Here is a 5,905-nt window from a genome sequence, read left to right as displayed (position 1 = left end):
AAAATCAACACATAAACAAGGTAAAAGGATGAAATAAAATATTTATTAAAACAGAATACAGAATTGGGTCCCTTTGAGCGAATGCCTCAAATGAAAGGAAAATAACTGAAGAAATAAAAGGAATCAAATAATTAAAAAAGTCGGCTTCTGCCTGTCTTGCTCTTTACAGGTTCACCACACAAATACGCGACATCACTAAGTGAAAACCGAGGAAAGGAGGAGGTTGTCTTTAAAGGAAGATAGTCCTGTCAGCACATATATAGGGCCGTATCACCGCAATCGTATACCTCTCCGCTGTTTCATCCATTCAACGTACACACGAACACCATACACGCGGAAGTATACCCGGAGTCGCCCCGCATCCACAGTGATGCAGAGTGGTGCCTCAATATAATTGGCTATACATGGTCCTCCTTGGGTTCAATATCCAAGCACACCAAAGATGCTATTCGCCCCTTTCCATGTCATTCAAAATGTTCAAGCGTTTTTCTAAATATGGAATTTTAAATCGAACATAACTGGCCATCCAGTGCCATATAGAAGGTTTTCAGCGCCAGAAAAACAAAACAATCTGTCGTAATTTCGTGGTCAAACAAAGTATATTTCTGCAAATTGCCTTACATCTTCCGAATTTGACCAAGAACCACATTTGATGGTATAGGCTATTTTACAATCAGTCTGTCCTATTTAACGGGTAAATAATTTGTGTAGGTATAGTAGCATATCAAAATACACATTTGACATCAGGACAGTTGATAAACAGTCCAACTTGTAAAATGCAACGTTTTACGAAATAGCCTGCATGCATTCAGTCAGTTACGGGTCATTATTCAGTAAAAAAAACCTGATACATTGGTAAATTAACAGTGCAATAAAGGAGTGCTTTTCTCTGTTTCCACGTGCACAGTACCACTAAATCTGAAAACAAAGACTTGTGTTTGTTGAGCGTTGAATCTGTTCAGCACCATGGACAGCGAATAAGGTTCAACTGAGCTCGCGCTGTCCCTCTGATCTGCACAACATGCTCCACGCGAATTATTAGAACGTTTATTAAAGCTATAGCTGAGCTTAAGCAAAACATTTCAATTTCATCAATGCCTTAACTTACTGCTCTATACAGAGAACCTTGCACACATTTTTCCGAGGGCGGAACGATACAAGATACTGATAAACAGGCAGATACTAAATAGAATAACGAAAACTAACTTTGTGAAAGCCCTGCAGCATGACACAATTGGCATTACGGTACATATGCCCACGAGGAGGGTGTTGCAACAGTTGAATTGGTAATGTGAATTGAATAGGGCTATAACGTTAACACGCCCAGAATAATTTCTCACTACCAATGTTGCTGAGAACAATTATCATAATATACATACGTGTGCCGTTTTAAACATTTCAACAGTAGCATGAAAGTACCAGTTATATATTTTAATTATTTCAGTAACCTTATGAAAACCTAAAGATACTTATATTTTGGTCAATAAATTAAGATAGCATGCCGATAAATGTAGAGCCAATTCAGTGGATGTTCCAAAATGCATAATTTTCTCTTTTAAATGTTTTCAATTTCGAGTACATACATGCAGTACTGGAAAAGGGTGTGTCAATAACAGCAAATACGTGTGCAAAATGGCAATCCCCTAGTCACATTACTCCATTGCCACAAATACTAAATCTTTCAATGGGGATGCAGTCAAGTTTGACTTAATGACAGTAGCCTAGTTTGTTGCAACTTCTAGCCCTTACTGTGGCTGACTATGAAAGGCCTCAATTGTATATCATATCACACTCCGTTTGAGCCTCCTGAATTCTATGCAGATAATGAAACATGGCAAATCCCTAAAGGCCAGAAAAGTTGCTCTTTAGAGAGTGAAATCTTGGAGTTGGATCAAATTCTCACACAAAGTGGAGCATATTAAATTTGAATTATGTGCAAGGAATCTTTGGTAGCATCTACAATGGGCATGGCTAATGGGTTCACACAAAGAAATGGGACAGAGGTAAACTTTTGCTCTAATACATCCTTGCAATTATCTCTCATCATTTCCTTTCAAACGGTGATAAGAACTATAACCTCAACAGTTGCAGTTAATGTGACTTGGGAGAATCTCGGCTTCTTGCTGCACTGACGATGTGAGAGCAGGAGATGGAAATAAAGAAAGCCATTTCACATTGCAAAGTGTGTGTGTGTGTGTGGGGGGGGGGCTCTGTTTAATGCTATTGGAGGTTAGTGTGCAATGGGTGAGAGGTTACGGTAGCATACAAGCTATTAGGATGTTACAGACTCTCTGCTCGAGCACTGGGTCAAATGTGTCTTTTTTCAGATTGGTTGCTTTTATCATACCCCTATACTGACAGACAGTTCAATTACAGAGCAAAATAGTTGAAAACTAGATCTAATTGTCACAAATCTTTTCTCTAGCCCTATTGGATGAACACTGAGAAGAACTACATACCTACAACAGCAACACTTTTCTCACTGTGTAGAACAACCACTATACCGTCTTCAAATTACCCCTGATGTTACAAGGCCCACATGGCTTAAAGTCTGGAAAACTAAATATGAAGATGTCAAAGCCTATACCTTACCAGACTTTGGTAGCCTGACTCCAGCTGGGTTCTCTCTGAACGTCAGGCTTCCACAGCAACCTTCTGTCGAGCCAAGCCATTCCTGGTCGACAGTGAAGTGACAGCCATGTTGGTAGCGACAAAATGGCTCTACAGAGAAAGGGTGAATTGGCATTATTATCTTTTACTGTTTCCCCACTTAAGATCTTTCAGGAAGAAACAAACATTGAATTCTTTATGGCTTGTCACTATCTACTCCATGCCAGTTGATCTAAACCACCTGTTAGATTGACAAACAATTTATTTTTCTTCTTCTTTGGTTTTGGTTGGCAGATCACATCCAATTGGAAGGTGCACACACCGCCACCTACTGTGATGGAGTGTGAAGCCAGTAACAGTCTACCAAAAATATATTTCTTCTATAATCCAGTGTCTTTATTTAACCTAAATAACACCCTCCACTGGTCTTGCCCTTCCCCCTATCCCCGACCACAACCTCCACCTCCCTCTCACATCTTTGCACCTGATACCCCCCCTCCCCTCCCAGCTATCATCCCACAATGGAGTCAACAAACTATTTACCGACCACACCCTTGTTCTGGAATGAACCATTTCCTGGCCGAAATAAGATGATTGTCCACCTAAAATGTGTATTAACGTTTTAACTGTCCAAAAGCAGTGCAAACATTTGAGTTTTAAAGTTCCAAATAATAGAAACTCTACAGAAATAGAACGCAGTTTGTATCACTTATCAAAAGGTAATTTCCATGTGTAAGTGTTAGTGCATTAGCCATTTTTCATTCTGAACTAAATAAAACTAACTTGAGTGGCAAGATTTATGAATATGGGAATTTTTCCTCCAGCGTTGTTTAAATATTGTGCACATATTGTGCCTCTCGGAACAACTGCTTCCAGGGTTTTTAAGTAGTTTCAACACTAGCAGCCCAACTACAAGCCAGAGAAACCATTATGCCATACTGTACTCCTAGTCTGTCTACTAAAAGGAGTTATCGAGGGGCTCTTTACTGTAAGACAATATCATAGTAATGGAGGGAGGAGCACAGACATACAAACCTAACAGTGCTCCTGGGGGTCAGCGCCTATTCGTATTTTCAGGGACACAAATATGTACTACTTGTATATCCCCCCAGGTGATAGATCCGTTCAATGCCAGGTCATTAACTTAATCCATCTCTGTGATATGGAGAGCCAGGCCACAGCACAGCACAGCTCTTCTCATCTCCTCTTTCTTCGCCATAATCAGTATCACTCTTCTGGTGGGTCACACCCACTGCCGTTAAATGTCAGGGGTGAGCGCTCTTGACCTTCGCAGCCTCCAAAGAGCACTTGCTGTCGAACAGCAAGGCCATGAAGGGGGCTAACCTTTTTTTCTCTACTACCAAAGTATTTCCTTCCTGTGTGTCCGATAGACCGGTGGAAGAGGTTAAGATGTCAATACACATTCCTGTGAGACATTAGTACGCTCTGTCTTGGAGGCCCTTTAGTGTCAATGACCCTGGTGTTGTACTCAGGTGATTACAATGCACTCCGTAGGGACCCAGATGAAATATGTCGACATGTTCTTCTTAACACAGCTGAAAGTAGATAATGAGCATAATTGCTGTAAAATACCGCTTTTAAGGCCATGTTTCTTGGCTGCTCGTGAAGATTGGGCGTTAAGTGCTATTATCAGGTAAAAGGGCCATGGGGAAACTGAAATAAGATATCATACAGACAAATGGTCAGATGGGACTTTCAATAGAGAATATTGTGACACCGTAGAGAGAGACCATGGCATATTATTATCAACACTATTAATAACACACCTTTACCTATCATTCTTGAGAGAAAACATTGAATGTATTTTTCACATTAAGAGAATATAGGCCTGTAAATGCTTCCCGGAAACTACAGAAAACACTTCAAAGGAAGGGTAAAGCAAAAGCAGGAAGTGTTTTTTTCCATCAATTACAAAACAATGGTGTTTTGCTTTAGGTGCACTATTGCTTCAGGTGCTGCTCCTTCCACTCTGGAGAAATTATGCCTGCAACCGCCTTTATTACAGACAGCGAAGGTTCAACTCAAACACACTGTCGGTGTCAGTAGAGAGCAATTGCCTGATCTCTAGCCCTTTTAATCCTGGCCTCATCTCCTCTGATGTCATTTTGGTAATACATCTCACCAAAGCAACGCCTGGATACACAGAAGCGAATGAGCTCTGAGATCACTGCCTCTCCATAGAACTCCCTTGGCCATGGTGAGGGTGCATGATGTCACCGATTCTAGCATATGTAGGCTGGGGCCTGCTGGGAAATAGAACTCCCACTGTGGCCATAACAGCATTTTAATGGAAGCTCCGGTGATGTCATAACGAGAGCACAAGGGACTCAGGCAGCCCATGTTGATGGGCTGCATATGATAGTATGCATTTGAGTTACTGTTTATTTCAAACTATCAATATGCTCAATCTCAAAGCTACACAGTTGTATCCCTCTCAACTTATTACAGGTATTTTTCTTCCTTTTATGTTTAATGTAAATTTCACAATAGTTCTATGGTGAGGTTTTCTGATGAGAATTAATACACCAAATTAGGTTTGCTTAACTTTAAGGTAAAAATGTATTCCATTATATTTACAGTAGTCTACCTGTCTGAAGTTATAGTCTCACCTAATGAAAATAGTCTGCTGTCAGTATTAGACAAAAGGTTCAAATATTCAGATATTAGAGTATTGAACATAACTTGAATAAACAGGTTGCAAAAAAGCAAAAATGTGTTTGTGATCATCTTGACAAATCTGTGTATTCCAAATAATTAATCATTGTAACAGATGAAACCGTGAGCCTGCCATCACTTCCTCTGAGCGTTTTATCAATAGTTGATTGGGATTCATTTTTCATTACCTTTCAGACAAACCAAAGCAAGTGGAGTCACTTTGTCTGCTGAATAAAAGAGGCACTCTCTTATTGAAAAGCTGTTCTGTGTGATAAAAAGTCCTTAAAGCTGCAAAAAACAAATAAACCCTGAAAACAATTTATTTCATCTTGATCCTAAGGGAAATACTGTTTGTGGTAGAAGGGAGCGAGGGTTCAGATCTGGGAGAAAATAGGGCATGAAATCTCAATTAAACGTGTCAAGATCCTGAGAAAACGTTTTTGTTTTTTTGGGTTTTCCTCTCTTTACTTCTCCCCCCTAAGACATTGAGGGGTGCTAGTCCACCCCAAGCATCATTCTCCCCTGAAATAGGTTGGCCTAAATAGTCTGATTGGCGAGTGGAATGGACAGCGGAGAGGATGTCTCCTCGGGGCACAGGGGAGGGCAGCAGGTGCTGCGG

Source organism: Osmerus mordax, chromosome 23 (assembly GCF_038355195.1).
Source record: "Osmerus mordax isolate fOsmMor3 chromosome 23, fOsmMor3.pri, whole genome shotgun sequence".
In the NCBI taxonomy this organism is placed as follows: Eukaryota; Metazoa; Chordata; class Actinopteri; order Osmeriformes; family Osmeridae; genus Osmerus; species Osmerus mordax.
This window is presented reverse-complemented; position numbering follows the sequence as displayed.